The 18,214-nt window shown below is 41.5% G+C and overlaps 2 protein-coding genes across 2 annotated transcripts in view; both read left to right on the top strand.

Annotated features, from left to right (window-relative positions):
• LOC114664579 (beta-1,4 N-acetylgalactosaminyltransferase 2-like) overlaps nt 1-18,214 on the top strand; it is a 100,023-nt gene that overhangs the window by 1,156 nt on the left and 80,653 nt on the right. The window lies entirely within an intron of this gene.
• Nucleotides 1-18,214, top strand: part of LOC114664509 (pyruvate dehydrogenase (acetyl-transferring) kinase isozyme 2, mitochondrial-like) — a 905,310-nt gene that overhangs the window by 842,353 nt on the left and 44,743 nt on the right. The gene's annotated exons all lie outside the window — the stretch shown is intronic.

Raw genomic sequence — 18,214 nt, 5'->3', positions numbered from 1 at the left:
TATCTCTATCTATCTAGCTGTCTGTCTGTCTACTATATAGTGTCTTTCATGTCTATCCTTTTCAATGCAAAAAGTCGACCAGAGACAAGAAATGCAGCTTACATCATTCCATGTAATGCAAGCCCAGCAGTATACGTGGGACAAACATCTAAAAGACGCGCAACACACACAAAACATTGCGACGCCGTCAGAAAGACCGACCCACAGTCTCTGATTTACACACATGCAATTTCCACCGGACACACGTTTTACTGGGACACTGTGAAAGTAAAAATCGGGGCCAATACTAAGAGTGCCAGAGATCTGCAGCTGAATCGTGGCTCGCTAATGAAGACGCCATTAACAGACACTTGGACTTGAACCCAATGAAGGCTTAAAAAGAAGAATATCTAAATAATAAAAAGAATTTATGAACAACACCCTCCAAATCCCACCTAATCTCTCTCTCTCTCTCTCTCTCTCTCTCTCTCTCTCTCTCTCTCTTTCTTTTAGATAGATAGATAATCTATATCCTCCATCCATCCATTTTCCAACCCGCTGAATCCGAACATAGGGTCACGGGGGTCTGCTGGAGCCAATCCCAGCCAACATAGGGCACAAGGCAGGAACCAATCCCGGGCAGGGTGCCAACCCACCGCAGGACACACACAAACACACCCAGCACACACTAGGGCCACTTTAGAATCGCCAATCCACCTAACCTGCATGTCTTTGGACTGTGGGAGGAAACCGGAGCGCCCGGAGGAAACCCACGCAGACACGGGGAGAACATGCAAACTCCATGCAGGGAGGACCTGGAAGCAAACCCAATGTCCCCAGATCGCCCAGCTGCGAGGCAGCAGCGCTACCCACTGCGCCACCGTGCCGCCCTTATCTATATACTGTATATATTATTTATTTATATATATATATATATATAGAGAGAGAGAGAGAGAGAGAGAGAGAGAGAGAGAGAGAGAGAGAGATAGATATCTAAGATATAGATTATCTATATAGCTTATATATAGATAATCTAAGATATATCTATCTTATATATTACGGTGTAAAACTGTTAAATAGAGAAGGTAAACCACTGCAAAATGTAAAACACTGTTTCAGTAACACCGAAGCACTGAAATGAAACGTACAGAGAGATATATTTTTTACATTTTTAACCAGTAAAAAATGTTGTTTTTTTTTTTGTTTTTTTTTTTGAAAAAAATGGTAAGCACGGCGCCAAAAAAAACAGATAACGCCATCAGAAAAGAAATCGTATTTTGCTCCAAGCCGTTTAAAGAAAAGTTGCCGTTTGTTGACTGTGTGCGCGGTTTGTCACGTATAGTTACTAAGAATTAATATTTTTTAACTTTAAACAGCCACCATACATTCATTTAACTCAAAATGATCATATGTGCAATATTTGCTTTATGTAGCTGTTTCTTCAATATAACTTTTAATCAATGTGCACCCAAGGTAAAATTAAGTTTGTGTGGTTGTCATATAGAGCAGAATGCTATATTTCACAACGTTAACATTTTCAGTTTTTTTTTCTTTTCGTTTTTTTTTTTTTCTTTCTAAATTTAAATTCCGTATTCTTCCTGGTGCCCTGCATACATTTGGACAGTAGGAACAAAATAACTTCAAACCAGCAGACTTATTTTGCCCCCTTGTGCTGATGATTTTTTTGAGGTTATGGAAACTGATTTATGGTGGATTGAATCTGACAAGGGCAGCACGGTGGCGTAGTGCCTCGCAGTAAGGAGACCTGGGTTCGCTTCCCGGGTCCTCCCTGCGTGGAGTTTGCATGTTCTCCCCGTGTCTGCATGGGTTTCATCCCACAGTCCAAAGACATGCAGGTTAGATGCATTGGCGATCCTAAATTGTCCCTGGTGTGTGCCCTGCGGTGGGCTGGCGTCCTGCCCGGGGTTTGTTCCTGCCTTGCGCCCTGTGTTGGCTGGGATTGGCTCCAGCAGTAGGATATAGCAGGTTAGATGGATGTATCTGACAAGCTGGCACACCTGTAGGACACCATACACCACAAAAGCAAACTTTACTTCTCCACCAGACAACGTGTTATAACTTCTTTAAACACTGAATTCTTTTCAACATAGAGAAGGAAATGGTATAACATGTTTGCTCTTGGTTGTTATTTTACTAATGGAAATTCTGTGGTGGTATTTGATTGTGACATATTTTTGATGGTTTGAGGCAGTAGATTCAACTTTTACGCACACATTTCACTCTTAAATATTAGTCTCAAGACAACCTCTGATATAAAGTGTGGAACAACACTTCACAAATAAATGAACCATGTAGTTCTATAATATTTATATCAAAACAAATGTACAAAAAGCACTGAACCATAAAAAGTAGTTGTCAGTGGATTCCCCAGTGCAGAGATTATGTCTGTAATTTCCACTGGGAGTCCTGAATCTCAACAGCCGAGCCGCCGTCAGTGTCTGGATGGTGATGATGAATGCTCTTCCACAAAGTTTGAAGTGCTGGTCAAAAAAGACCACTTTGAATTTCTTCAAAAGACTCAAAAATGTCTCCGTGCCAAGCATTTTTAAAGAATGCACTTAGCAAACAAAAAAACTATGACACATTTCGTGTAGCCTGTCACTCTGTCATCATAGCGCTAAGGTTTAACTGTCGGAGCGCGAGACGCGCACTTTAAAAATATTAAAATAAAGTAAAATCAAGACCCGTTCATGAACAAACTTATCATGAAATAAAGAACAGTAGGTCCATTTAAAAACACAAATCACTCCACCGTGTTTCATTAATGAAAAAATTAAGTAAAAAATTTCGTGTAGCCGATTCAGTCAGCCTCTCATCATAGCGCTAAAGTTTAACTGTCGGAGCGCGAGACACGCACTTTAAAAATATTAAAATAAAGTAAAATCAAGTCCCGTTCATGAACAAACTTATCATGAAATAAAGGACAGCAGGTCCATTTAAAAACACAAATCACTCAACTCACATACGTGTTTCTTTAATAAAAAATAAATAAAACATTTCGATTCAGTCACTGTGGGGACAAAGGAACTAAAATAACGTTAAAAATGTGATCATACGCTACACTTCATTAAAATTTGAAACAATATTAATACACAGTAACAAATACCAAACGTCATACGATATCCAAATATAATTCAAAGTATATAATAAACTTTTAAACAGTCTTCATATATAATTTTAATCACAAAAGCACCAGACGTGCGCACATCTCATCTTTGCGCTCCTGTTTAACCGTCAGAGCGCGAGACGCTTGCGCGAGTTCAGAACTTGACGTGAACAAAAACAAGAAACCCTCCGAAAGGATTTGTGCGCACCATAGAGCAATAACGCCTGCTCGTTTTCCCGTATAATAACAATATATAATTTCACCGTTAGTTTACTTCTCTGGTTGCTCTGAATGCCAGGCAGCAGACCACCGGGGAAAGCCCCTGCTAACTGTAAACGTCAATCCGCCTCTGCCTGTGAACCTCCTCTGGTTTGGTTGGCTTAGAAAAATGGACAGATGGATTGTTATTTAATTAGGAGAATTTTTTTATTTTTTATTTTTTGGTATTTCTTATTGTGTGGCATTGTGTTGCAGTGGTTCATGTCCTGGGTGCTCGTCGCACATGTACGTTCTCTCTGGGTGCTTATGGGTTTCCCTGTGGTAATGTGCCTTGCTGGCATTACCTGTACAGTAATTAAATAAAATTTTGACAAGTGTCCTCTGCAGTGTTGAGAGGCATTTGTTTGGGGGGGGGAATCAAAATATAAAGAAAGGAAACTTGCCTTTTTCCTTTTGTAAAGAATGCAGATGGACATCTTCTTTGACCTTATTAGCGCCTTTTGGAGAGTGTCGCGGTAGGTCTCGCGTAATATGGAGAGACAGCCTTGCCATTAACCGGCCGGGATGGCATTAACGGTTTTCCACTCTTGCGTGTGCCTCCTGCGACCCCATAACTCTAAAAGTGTAAAAGAAAGGGTAAAGCGTCATAATATTAATTTACCGCGGTTTAGAAAAGGGATCCCATGTGTGTAGCTGTCTGGGCAGTAGCTCAGGGGAAGGACGTGGCAATTTAAAAGTGCTTACGGTAACGTAAAGCAGAAGCGCAGTTGCGTCTCAAAAGCCGTCACAGCTATGCGCGCGTGCGCCGGCTGCTTGAACGATTATAGTGTTTTTGCAGGGCAAGAGACGCCACTTCGCGTCGACGAGTTCTAGTCATCGCGCGGTTATAGGGATGGCTTAGCACAGCTTAATTGGTCGGCACAGGGGCGCCGAATATAAAAAGGACTCGTGGTCCCTTTCTGATTAGATCTTTCTGGAGAAAGGTACTCAGTAGAACAACTTGGATTTACCAAACATTACGGCTTGTGCTTTGTTTTTTTTTTGTAAATATTTGTTCTTGAAAATATCTCTGGAATACTTTTTGGTGGAGGTATTTGGGTTATGGGTTTTGGTGCACTGTTTATTTTTGTATATAGTCACTATTTTTGAACATCATGTATTTACTGTTTTTGTGTGTCTTTTGTGGTATTGAATTGTGTTTTAATATATAAATTCTGCAGGACATTATTTTTGTTGAGTGCACCTGTAAATAAAACTTCACTTTATTTTTTAAAAACCCAACCCTTTTTGTGTCCGTGTCTCCCTGTCTTCCATTATCATCCTGGTCACGCTCGGTCCCATTTACTAGACATCCAGAGTGTAGGCTGGTGTTTTTATTTCCCACTATACGGGGTGTCACATTCCCACCATGGTCCAAAGATGCGCAGGTCCGATGGATTGATTGATTGGCCAGGCTAAGTTGGTTCCACAATGTTTGCCTTGTGGTGGACTGGCGCCCAGTCGAGGGAACATTCCTGCCTTAAGCTTGATGCTTACTGAGGTTGGCCTGCTCTGCTTAAGCAGGTTAAAAAAATGGATGGATATTTTTGTGTGTCAGAATTTTTTTTTTTTTTTTTGCTTGTAATAATAATAATAATAATAAGTCATTACATTTATATAGCGCTTTTCTCAGTACTCAAAGCGCTATGCACACAGGGAGGAACCGGGAAGCGAACCCACAATCTTCCACAGTATTTATTAATTTATTAATGTATTTATTATTGGGCAGCACCCTGCCTCAGTATTAATGCTGCTGCATGGACTTTGTTTGTTCTCCCCGTGTCTCAGTGGGTTTCCTCTCACCGTCCTGAGAAACCTACAGGTTGGCTGAATGGTCATTGCTTATTTGGCCTGTGTGTGTGTGTGTGTGCCCACCTCAGAAAGGACTGGCACTCTGTCCAAGTGTTGTTCCTGCCTTTCACCCTATGATTGCTGAGAAAGACACCAGCTGTCCACGAGACCCTGTTCATGAGGAGTGGGGAGAGAAAACATGTGGAATGGATTAATGACATTTACTGGGTGAGACACAATGAAGTAGCACATTTCTCAAGGTCATTGCGCGAGGTAGAGGCAGCCGAGTGGGTTGGGGTTTTTGAGATCCTGTGATAGGCGATCCCTTGTAGTTTTCAGTCGGCCACATGCCTTGGTCCTGTGCGCACTGTGGCTTTTGCTGTCGAAGTGTTCTTCAAAAACAACAAATCCATCATCACCACGCAACATGCCTTCCAGATGCACTTCAGCATTCCTCCTGACGGTGACGTCCCAAATCAGAAAACAATTCTAAATTTTGACGGACAGGTGCAGCATTGAATGGAAAATCTCCAGGCCGTCCTCGAAGTGTATCAACGTCTGAAAACATTCAAGCTGTAAGGACATCAATCTGCAGTCTCCTATAGACGTTCAGCGCTCTTCTGCCTTAGACATTTCCAACACGTCTTTAATTTTGCATGAGGACTTTAATTTCCATCCATACAAAAATGATGGCAGTGCAGGAATTCACTGAGAACGACTGGAAGAGCCATAGAGAGTTGTATGGCAACATTCTGCAAACAGTTCATGGAGATGTCGTCATCATCGTGTGCAGTGACGAGGCACATTTCCATTTGAATGGTTGCGTAAATAAGCAAATCTTTCGCTACTGGGCTGAAACCAACCCTGGTGAACTTCATCAGAGACTCCTGCACAGTGAGCACCGTGTTACAGTTTGGTGCACCGCTGCAGAGATTTTGGCATTGTAGGCCTTTAGTTTTTTGAGCTCTGTAAAAAATAACGCGTTTAAAAGTACTTAAAAAAAAAAAAAAGGCAACAAATTACAAGCAATATTTTTGAGTAGATTTAACATGCTGCACTATTGAGTAAACTTAATTTATTAATTTACTCAAATTTACCTAAAATGAATTAGTTTGATTAAATATAAGTAGTGGCAAAAATGTTTTTATTTTACTCCGATTTTCATTTGAATTACAGTACTCAAAAAATGAGTAATGATGCAATGCTGGACAGTAATGACTGTATAACAAATAATGCTAAAATTCCATATATCTTTATTTATTTGAACATACACAGATAGTTAAAACAACAGTTATATTTTCAAAGGAAAATTAAATCAAATGCCTGAGGATAATTTTTACTAAATTACTGACATTCAAATCTCAAAGCAAATTTTCTTTTCTTTTTTTAAACTTACACAAAAAGTATATCTCAATCAAGTAATGTCCCAGGAATGAGTGCTAAATGGGAAGGTGTTTCCTTAAGAGACGTTCGCTCTCTGGAAATGTGTTCTTTTCAATTGCGGCGTTTTTATATAACCTGAATTTAAATAATTATAAATAAAAAAAGGTACCCCCCCCCCCAGCATGCAATATGACGGTTACAAGATTACACGAGAAGTGTAAAGTATAATTTAGCTCACTTTACTGACGAGTTCATGCGGTATTACAGACGGGAAGCTTATGACAGACTCTATCAAGCAATGTGGGGGTCTTGACCTATGCAGTCTGCCATCTTTTGTCGCCACGCTGAAAGGATTTTCACCGGATGGAAGACGTAATCTTCCACCCGGTAGCTTCAAAGTGTGTTGGCCATAGGTCCATTCTTATACAGGTGCTGGTCATAAAATTAGAACATCATGACAAAGTTGATTTATTTCAGTAATTCCATTCAAAAAGTGAAACTTGTATATTAGATTCATTCATTACACACAGACTGATGTATTTCAAATGTTTATTTCTTTTAATGTTGATGATTATAACTGACAACTAATGAAAGTCCCAAATTCAGTATCTCGGAAAATTAGAATATTGTGAAAAGGTTCAACATTGAAGACCCCTGGTGCCACACTCTAATCAGCTAATTAACTCCAAAGCCTTTAAATGGTCTCTCAGTCGAGTTCTGTAGGCTACACAATCAGGGGGAAGACTGCTGACTTGACAGTTGTCCAAAAGACGACCATTGACACCTTGCACAAGGAGGGCAAGACACAAAAGGTCATTGCTAAAGAGGCTGGCTGTTCACAGAGCTCTGTGTCCAAGCACATTAATAGAGAGGCGAAGGGAAGAAGGACAAGATGTGGTAGAAAAAAGTGGACAAGCAATAGGGATAAGTGCACCCTGGAGAGGATTGTGAAACAAAACCCATTCAAAAATGTGGGGGAGATTCACAAAGAGTGGACTGCAGCTGGAGTCAGTGCTTCAAGAACCACCAGGCACAGACGTATGCAAGACATGGGTTTCAGCTGTCGCATTCCTTGTGTCAAGCCACTCTTGAACAAGACACAGCGTCAGAAGCGTCTCGCCTGTGGACTGCTGCTGAGTGGTCCAAAGTTATGTTCTCTGACGAAAGTAAATTTTGCATTTCCTTTGGAAATCAAGGTCCCAGAGTCTGGAGGAAGAGAGGAGAGGCACAGAATCCATGTTGCGTGAGGTCCAGTGTAAAGTTTCCACAGTCCGTGATGGTTTGGGGTGCCATGTCATCTGCTGCTGTTGGTCCATTGTGTTTTCTGAGGTCCAAGGTCAACGCAGCCGTCTACCAGGAAGTTTTAGAGCACTTCATGCTTCCTGCTGCTGACAAACTTTATGGAGATGCAGATTTCATTTTCCAACAGGACCTGGCACCTGCACACAGTGCCAAAGCTACCAGTACCTGGTTTAAGGACCATGGTATCCCTGTTCTTGATTGGCCAGCAAACTCGCCTGACCTTAACTCCATAGAAAATCTATGGGGTATTGTGAAGAGGAAGATGCAATACGCCAGACCCAACAATTCAGAAGAGCTGAAGGCCACTATCAGAGCAACATGGGCTCTCATAACACCTGAGCAGTGCCACAGACTGAGCGACTCCATGCCACGTTGCATTGCTGCAGTAATTCAGGCCAAAGGAGCCCCAACTAAATATTGAGTGCTGTACATGCTCATACTTTTCATGTTCATACCTTTCAGTTGGCCAACATTTCTAAAAATCCTTTTTTTGCATTGGTCTTAATTGATATTCTAATTTTCCGAGATACTGAATTTGGGACTTTCATTAGTTGTCAGTTATAATCATCAACATTAAAGAAATAAACATTTGAAATACATCAGTCTGTGTGTAATGAATGAATCTAATATACAAGTTTCACTTTTTGAATGGAATTACTGAAATAAATCAACTTTGTCATGATATTCTAATTTTATGACCAGCACCTGTATACTGGTTGCTCCATGTGCAGGCTCCTTCTCTGGATCCAAACAAAGACAGGACAGGACTCAAACCCCACCTTCAAAAATACAGGAATAGCACAATGCCTACATGCAGTTCTCATTCTCCCAACAAGGAAAGAGGATGGTGTGCTGACAGAGGACAGAAATATCCTAGTCTGTCTTTAGGCTGACTATTCAATTCTCCAGTTGTCTTTGGCTCTCTAGTCCTGTCCTTGGCTTGGCAATTCTAAATGCTGATGCTGTGCCCCTGTGTACCATACTTGGTCTGCCTGTATGAATGAGTCCATAACAGTGGGCACAGAGAACAGTGACATTAAACTTAATAACAAAACATAGTATAACAGAAGGAAACGTAGAGAGTGAAATCCTGAGGCAGACACGTCCTGCATTTACGCCAACATATCTGTTAAATGAATGGCCGCCTTTTCCACTACTTTGCAGTATGCGATAGCGAAAATCCTGAAATAAAATAGGACGTCGGTAATCAAACATCGCTAAATAAATCACAGTGTTAAAAATTAACCAGAAAATATATTACCTATGTAGAACACTAATTAAATAAGAGGTCAAATAATACAGTGACGGTTAGGCAAATGCCTTTTTATGTTGTTTACAGGTCGTAGTTTAGGACAAAGGCCATAACGTCCTCAAACTTATCTCAAAGTGTCATTTTCTTTTTCTGTGTAAAATAAAAGTGTTAAATGATAAAAAGAAAAAAAAAATTATGAACATACGCAACTATCCGAGAAATGTGCTTGCTTTTTAAAGCAAACCAACGAGGTAGGTTGTTAGAAAGACGCTACCTTGCCTGCCATGTTTCCCACATGAAGGGAAAGGTTTCGTGAAAACAACAAATGCTTACGTCTGTAATTATACGAAGTGAAATATTAGTTATTCGTTACGGAATTAATATGCTTTATACTTACACATTCGTAGTAAAATAGCTCTTATTATGGATAAGCGTTACAGATGAATGCGTTGTTGTAAAGACCAAGAAATCGATGTGAGAGGAAGTGCCGTGTCATTAAATTTAACTTAACTTAAATGTGTTCAATTCACAGTATAGTTTTTTAACTTGGAATAAGTTATAAAAAATGTTAACTTATTTTTCTTAAAATGTAAACATTATTCTTAATTTTTTTTTATTGAATTAGAATTAAATAATCAATAAAAAGGGTAAAACCCATTTTTATTAATTAAAGTAATGATTATTTTGTGTATAGTTAGCTATTTTTTATTATTACTTTTCACACATGCAAGATTTATTTTTTACAGTGAGGAGGGGGGAGCAACGGTCACCATCACTTCAGAGCAAATGCTAGAGAAATGGATGTGGTGGATGCCTGGAGCAACAGCTCATACGGCCTGCATGGAGATCCATGCAAGTTTTACGGGAGATGTTTCCAGGGAAGCTGATCTCCCTGCGCGGCGACGTTGGGAGGCCTTCACGTTCGCCTGATCTCGCTCCGTGCGATTTCTATCTCAAGTTGAAACCTCAAAAAACCTTGAAGCCCTCAAGGACGCCATTCACCACAAAATCGCCAGCTATTCCCCTTGAAATGGCCGAATGAGTCATGAGAGCTTTGAGAAATCGTCTCGAAGTGTGTATCGCTAATGATGGCCACAACCTTGAAGACATTGTGAAAAAGATCTACAGTGGTGTGAAAAACTATTTGCCCCCTTCCTGATTTCTTATTCTTTTGCATGTTTGTCACACAAAATGTTTCTGATCATCAAACACATTTAACCATTAGTCAAATATAACACAAGTAAACACAAAATGCAGTGTGTAAATGGTGGTTTTTATTATTTAGGGAGAAAAAAAAAATCCAAACCTACATGGCCCTGTGTGAAAAAGTAATTGCCCCCTGAACCTAATAACTGGTTGGGCCACCCTTAGCAGCAATAACTGCAATCAAGCGTTTGCGATAACTTGCAATGAGTCTTTTACAGCGCTCTGGAGGAATTTTGGCCCACTCATCTTTGCAAAATTGTTGTAATTCAGCTTTATTTGAGGGTTTTCTAGCATGAACCGCCTTGTTAAGGTCATGCCATAGCATCTCAATTGGATTCAGGTCAGGACTTTGACTAGGCCACTCCAAAGTCTTCATTTTGTTTTTCTTCAGCCATTCAGAGGTGGATTTGCTGGTGTGTTTTGGATCATTGTCCTGTTGCAGCACCCAAGATCGCTTCAGCTTGAGTTGACGAACAGATGGCCGGACATTCTCCTTCAGGATTTTTTGGTAGACAGTAGAATTCATGGTTCCATCTATCACAGCAAGCCTTCCAGGTCCTGAAGCAGCAAAACAACCCCAGACCATCACACTACCACCACCATATTTTACTGTTGGTATGATGTTCTTTTTCTGAAATGCTGTGTTCCTTTTACGCCAGATGTAACGGGACATTTGCCTTCCAAAAAGTTCAACTTTTGACTCATCAGTCCACAAGGTATTTTCCCAAAAGTCTTGGCAATCATTGAGATGTTTCTTAGCAAAATTGAGACGAGCCCTAATGTTCTTTTTGCTTAACAGTGGTTTGCGTCTTGGAAATCTGCCATGCAGGCCGTTTTTGCCCAGTCTCTTTCTTATGGTGGAGTCGTGAACACTGACCTTAATTGAGGCAAGTGAGGCCTGCAGTTCTTTAGACGTTGTCCTGGGGTCTTTTGTGACCTCTCGGATGAGTCGTCTCTGCGCTCTTGGGGTAATTTTGGTCGGCCGGCCACTCCTGGGAAGGTTCACCACTGTTCCATGTTTTTGCCATTTGTGGATAATGGCTCTCACTGTGGTTCGCTGGAGTCCCAAAGCTTTAGAAATGGCTTTATAACCTTTACCAGACTGATAGATCTCAATTACTTCTGTTCTCATTTGTTCCTGAATTTCTTTGGATCTTGGCATGATGTCTAGCTTTTGAGGTGCTTTTGGTCTACTTCTCTGTGTCAGGCAGCTCCTATTTAAGTGATTTCTTGATTTAAACAGGTGTGGCAGTAATCAGGCCTGGGGGTGGCTACGGAAATTGAGCTCAGGTGTGATACACCACAGTTAGGTTATTTTTGAACAAGGGGGCAATTACTTTTTCACACAGGGCCATGTAGGTTTGGATTTTTTTTTCTCCCTAAATAATAAACACCATCATTTAAAAACTGCATTTTGTGTTTACTTGTGTTATATTTGACTAATGGTTAAATGTGTTTGATGATCAGAAACATTTTGTGTGACAAACATGCAAAAGAATAAGAAATCAGGAAGGGGGCAAATAGTTTTTCACACCACTGTATTTTGTATACCCTTCCTTGTGTTATCTTCTTCTTCTTTTGGCTGCTCCCATTAGGGGTTGCCACAGCGGATCATCCTCTTCCATATCTTTCTGTCTTCATCATCTTGTTCTATTGCCCCCATCACCTGCATGTCCCCTCTCACCACATCCATAAACCTTCTCTTAGGCCTTCCTGTTTTCCTTTTGCCTGGCAGCTCTATCTTTAGCATCTTTCTCCCAATATGCCCAACATCTCTCCTCTCCACATGTCCAAACCAACTCAATCTCGCCTCTCTGACTTTGTCTCCCAAACATCCAACTTGAGCTGACCCTCTAATGTCCTCATTTCTAATCCTGTCCATCCTCGTCACACCCAATGCAAATCTTAGCATCTTTAACTCTGCCACCTCCAGCTCTGTCTCCTGCTTTCTAGTCAGTGCCACTGTCCATCCATCCATCCATCCATTCATTATCCAACCCTCTATATCCTAACTACAGGGTCACGGGGGTGTGCTGGAGCCAATCCCAGCCAGCACAGGGTGCAAGGCAGGAACAAATCCCGTGCTGAGTGCCAGCCCACCACAGGGCACACACACAAGGGACAATTTAGGATCGCCAATGCACCTAACCTGCATGTCTTAGGACTGTGGGAGGAAACCCACGCAGACACGGGGAGAACATGCAGATTCCACACAGGGAGGGCCTGGGAAGCGAAACTGGGTCTCCTAACTGCAAGGCAGCAGCGCTATCCACTGCGCCACCATGCCACCCCCAGTGCCACCGTCTCTAATCCATATAACATAGCTGGTCTCACTACCGTCCTGTAGACCTTCCCTTTCACTCTTGCTAATACCCGTCTGTCACAAATCACTCCTGACACTCTTCTCCATCCACTCCACCCTGCCTGTACTCTCTTCTTCACTTCTCTTCCACAATCCCCATTACTCTGTACTGTTGATCCCAAGTATTTAAATTCATCAAAAAGTATTTAAACTTATAATGCAGCGTTCTTGTAGAATAAACGTTTGAAATGTGGCACTTCTTTTTGGTCCACCCTGCATTGTAATTTCAGATACAAGTCCAACTTGTGTCTTAGTAAGGTCTTGTGTTTAAACTCCACAGCCAACAATTCGCAGTCCAAATCCACCAACTTCTATGTCAGCAGACACATAATGTGTTGTTGTTTCGATACAAACACACACAGAGGTCTGAGATAGGATTACGACTTAGTCTGCGGTACGTAATAATGAGGTGCCAGGTCATTTTGGAAATTTCAGCAACCACATCCTTGTATCATTGAGTAAGAGTAGCTCCATTGCCAGCTAAGCAGGAACGTGGAAGAACTTCCCAGGGCTATAATTTATCATGTTTATGCTGTTGATGTTTTTCCTTGTGCCTTATCCTGAATACTTTTTTATAACAACCACATTGAACACATAATTTGGAATTTAAGATCTGACGGGAGTGTTTTTTACATTGGGGGGGGGGGGGAGAGAAACCCCTTCTGAAAAAAAGGGTTAGGTGAGTTCCAATACACGGGAATCCATTTTTGAGCAATGAGTCTCAATCTCCGTCCCGGAACCCTTTATTGACTGCCCTCAAGTTTCTCATGTGGAATCAGAATCGCATTTATTGGCCAAGTCTACTCGCGTACAAGGAATCGGGGGGGGGGGGGGGGGGTAACTCTCCAAATATATTATTATAGGACAGGATTATGGTGTGGAACTAAATCGGCAGCCCCTGCTGTCAAATGGACTCCCTCAGCTGTCACGGGACAAACATCTGCTGCTGTGCCTTTTTTTTGTGCTGGTCTTCCACATCAAGTTCCTTGTGATTGTGGAGCCCAGAAACATGAAGGCTTCCACAACTGATACAATATTGTGAAGTGCGCAGAGGGGAAGTAATGTTGGGAGGGGTGGGGTCTTAGGTCATTGCCACACTCCAGAATGTTCTGACTAGGGCTGCATGGTGGCGCAGTGGTAGTGCAGCTGCCTTGCAGTAAGGAGACCTGGGTTCGCTTCCTGGGTCCTCCCTGCGTGGAGTTTGCATGTTCTCCCCATGTCTGCGTGGGTTTCCTCCCACAGTCCAAAGACATGCAGGTTAGGTGCATTGGCGATTCTAAATTGTGTGGATGTGTGTGTGCCCTCGCAGTGATATTTCAGTTCTGATATTAATTGTAGTTTTAATTTTTATTTTATTTTATAAAATTATTGTTATTGTCCTGCGGTGGGTTGGCACCCTGCCCGGGATTGGTTCCCTGCCTTGTGCCCTGTGTTGGCTGGGTTTGGCTCCGGCAGACCCCCGTGACCCTGTGTTCGGATTCAGCGGGTTGGAAAATGGATGGATGGATGGATGGAAATTATTGTTATTTCGTTCTAGTTTTCAGTGGAGTCAACGATTTTTATTTTTATTTAGTTCTGTGTTTAAAATTTTACTTTTTATTTTATTTCTGGCTTTTTTTTACATAATATTAGGGTTAGGGTGAGGGTTAGATGCTGCAGATGTTCTATCAGACGGTTGTGGCGAGCGCTCTCTTCTACGCAGTGGTGTGGTGGGGAGGCAGCATAAAGAAGAGGGACGCCTCACGCCTGGATAAACTGGTGAGGAAGGCAGGCTGTATTGTAGGCATGGAGCTGGACAGTTTGAGATCTGATCTGTGGCAGAGCAACGGGCGCTCAGCAGACTCCTGTCAATCATGGAGAATCCACTGCATCCACTGAACAGGATCATCTCCAGACAGAGGAGCAGCTTCAGTGACAGACTGCTGTCACCGTCCTACTCCACTGACACACTGAGGAGATCGTTCCTCCACCACACTATGTGACTCTTCAATTCCACCCGGGGGGGGTAAACGTTATCCATCCATTCATCCATTTTCCAACCCGCTGAATCCAAACACAGGGTCACGGGGGTCTGCTGGAGCCAATCCCAGCCAACACAGGGCACAAGGCAGGGAACCAATCCCGGGCAGGGTGCCAACCCACCGTTAACATTATATAAAGTTATTGTCTGTCATACCTGCATTGTTATCACTCTTTAATTTAATATTGTTTTTATTAGTATGTTGCTGCTGGAGTATGGGAATTTCCCCTTGGGATTTATAAAGTATCTATCTCTATCTGTTATATAGTGCCTTTCACTTCTATCTATCTATCTATCTCTATCTATCTATCTATTAGTATAATTTTAGTTTTTCTCTGTTGCAAGACCACAAATGCTGGCCTACACATATTTTAATGCAAGTTATGTTTCAGTCAACAAAATACACTCATAGGTCATAATGCCGTTAAACACAACTTGACTATCAATGAGCAAACAGATTAACTGGCCTAATGAGTACAGTCAGCAAGACCAAATGTTTCAACTCAAGAAACCAGCTAGTGCAAGCACATTGCTGTTACGCTTTAAACGAGCACGTATTTCGAGAGATTTGTTCATGTCCATTGCACAGATTGCCGCACAGTGAAAATATTCGCTTGATGAACGCCTATAATGCAGGTACACAGACGAGGTCCTCGCCCACTGGTGCCAGCAGACGGTATGTTGATGATTTCTGCTGCTGGTACTAAAGTGCAGTGACGCAGGGTGAGGTTCATGGCTGGTGAGGCACGGAGTCCTTCAGAGTCAGATTTACAAACATATGAACCCCAAAAAAGTCGCTTATTCACTATTCAATTGGCAGCCTGCACATTGACTACTGGTTATGTTTCATATCTCATCAGCATTCTTTACACACAGATAAGTAAGGTGCATATTTGGCAAAGAAAGAACGTTACATTTATAGCAGCAAAGAAAGAGCAGAGAGAGCGCATTTGCTCCTCACCCGCCATGTGTTCTATATTTGCGTTGCAACTCCACAATTCATAATCATTCAATACAAATGAAAGTATAGAGTGGTGTACAAAAAACGGATTTCAATTTTGATCTTCATTGAAATATTTAGTTGTTTTTAAATGCTTTTAATTCTGATGCTTTAATCAATATTAATAGAAACTGCTCAACAAAAGGATGTTTTATTTAAGGTCAAAATTTAGTTTTTAAATATTGGATTTTTTTTCTTAGTCTGATCCCATTTTTACAAAATTTGAAACCATTTATGGTCTTACCTTTATTTGTAAATGAAGTCCACACGCCTATCTTTCTCAATGAAAGTCTTCGTCTCTTTCTTGTACAAGTCCTGCTTATTTTCCTTAAGTTTAAAAACTCGCGATCTGCCATTTTTGTCAGTCAGTCGGAACAAAAGTTAAAAATAAACAGACCGCTGCAGTGCACTTGACTTTCTGATATCGCTAACTTGTTTGCGCCTTGAGCCTATGCGTAGAAGAACAAAAGCAACAAGCACATGTTGGGTCACAACCTTGTACCTTCTGGAAACGTGCTTGTAATCCAAAGCACTCGTATATCAAAGCGAATTTCCCCATAAGAAATAATGGAAATAATTTGTTTTACAACCCACAAATATTTATATAAAAGTGATGAATACAAGGTATAAAGTAAAAATACATAAAACAAATGAACCTGCACTTTTCCTTTGAAAAGAATCGTGTCTGGTGTGAGGGAGACGAGAGAGAGGAGGAGGAAGGTCATTGTGTAGGTTGACTTTCTGTCTAACTAACGGAATCCCTGCTAACTGTTGGCTCACTGGAATCTTTTTCTTTTTTTGCGACTTTAACAAAGGAGCCTCTCCAATGACAGTTGCTTTTGCCTGAAGAGTCACTTGGACACAAAATAAAAAAAATGCTTTACGGACTGTAATGTTTCTAAACTCTTTTGGGATTCCCCTCCAACGGAACAACACGCGGAAGAGCGTCCCGAAGCAAGCGCAGGCTCCCAGCACTGTAGCAGTTCGCCATAAAAGTGAATCAGAAAAGATCGCGGTCAAGCTATAAGTGCCTGCCGTCGATGGGTGATGCAAGGAACATTATAAATGTAAGAGCACAGTATTTCTTAGCCATTAACCTGGTCACGGCCCTGCCTGACTGCTGTTTATATAATATATAAATATAAATATTATAAGCTGTGTATAGGAGAGTGGTAGATCCCGCTACAATAAATAACCCTGCTGTTCCTGTTTCATGCTGAAAAAAGCTGGTGTTGCTAAAATACTGAGACTCAACCTCGTACTTTGGAGTGCAAGACAGGAACTCACACGTTACAACACACACATGTGGTCACCATGCTATAATAATCAGTATACGCCCATATGGATGTTGACTATATGAGTGAGGCACGCCGACTGAGAACAAGCATGGGAGACTATTACCCACAATCCCCACGTGACGCTCAGCGGACAAAGTGTAAACGTACTACTTGTATTGCAAAACCTCGCTCGTTTATCATGTTAAAATTTATTAAAAATTTTCGCTCGTCTTGCAAAACACTCGCAGACCAAGTTACTTGCAATCCAAGGTTTCACTGTATTTGATTGTTTACTGGTGGTCTTAGCCCTATATGATCCAGAAGGTTAAAAATGACAAATTTCAAACATGGGCATGTTGGGTATCGTTTTAGATTACTTTAAGGTCAGTGATACAAATATACAGTGCATCCGGAAAGTATTCACAGCGCATCACTTTTTCCACATTTTGTTATCTTACAGCCTTATTCTAATATGGATTAAATTCATTTTTTTCCTCAAAATTCTACACACAACACCCCATAATGACAACATGAAAAAAGTTTACTTGAGATTTTTGCAAATTTATTAAAAATAAAAAAATTGAGAAATCCCATGTACATAAGTATTCACAGCCTTTGCCATGAAGCTCAAAATTGAGCTCAGGTGCCTCCTGTTTCCCCTGATCATCCTTGAGATGTTTCTGCAGCTTAATTGGAGTCCACCTGTGGTAAATTCAGTTGACTGGACATGATTTGGAAAGGCACACACCTGTCTATAGAAGGTCCCACAGTTGACAGTTCATGTCAGAGCACAAACCAAGCACGAAGTCAAAGGAATTGTCTGTAGACCTCCGAGACAGGATTGTCTCGAGGCACAAATCTGGGGAAGGTTACAGAAAACTTTCTGCTGCTTTGAAGGTCCCAATGAGCCCAGTGGCCTCCATCATCCGTAAGTGGAAGAAGTTTGAAACCACCAGGACTCTTCCTAGAGCTGGCCGGCCATCTAAACTGAGTGATCGGAGGAGAAGGGCCTTAGTCAGGGAGGTGACCAAGAACCCGATGGTCACTCTGTCAGAGCTCCAGAGGTCCTCTGTGGAGAGAGGAGAACCTTCCAGAAGGACAACCATCTCTGCAGCAATCCACCAATCAGATCTGTATGGTAGAGTGGCCAAACGGAAGCCACTCCTTAGTAAAAGGCACATGGCAGCCCGTCTGGAGTTTGCCAAAAGGCACCTGAAAGACTCTCAGACCATGAGAAACAAAATTCTTTGGTCTGAT

The sequence above is a fragment of the Erpetoichthys calabaricus genome, chromosome 14 (assembly GCF_900747795.2).
Source record: "Erpetoichthys calabaricus chromosome 14, fErpCal1.3, whole genome shotgun sequence".
NCBI lineage: Eukaryota > Metazoa > Chordata > Cladistia > Polypteriformes > Polypteridae > Erpetoichthys > Erpetoichthys calabaricus.
The sequence above is the reverse complement of the archived record's forward strand: the minus strand, read 5'-3'. Positions and strand labels throughout refer to the sequence as shown.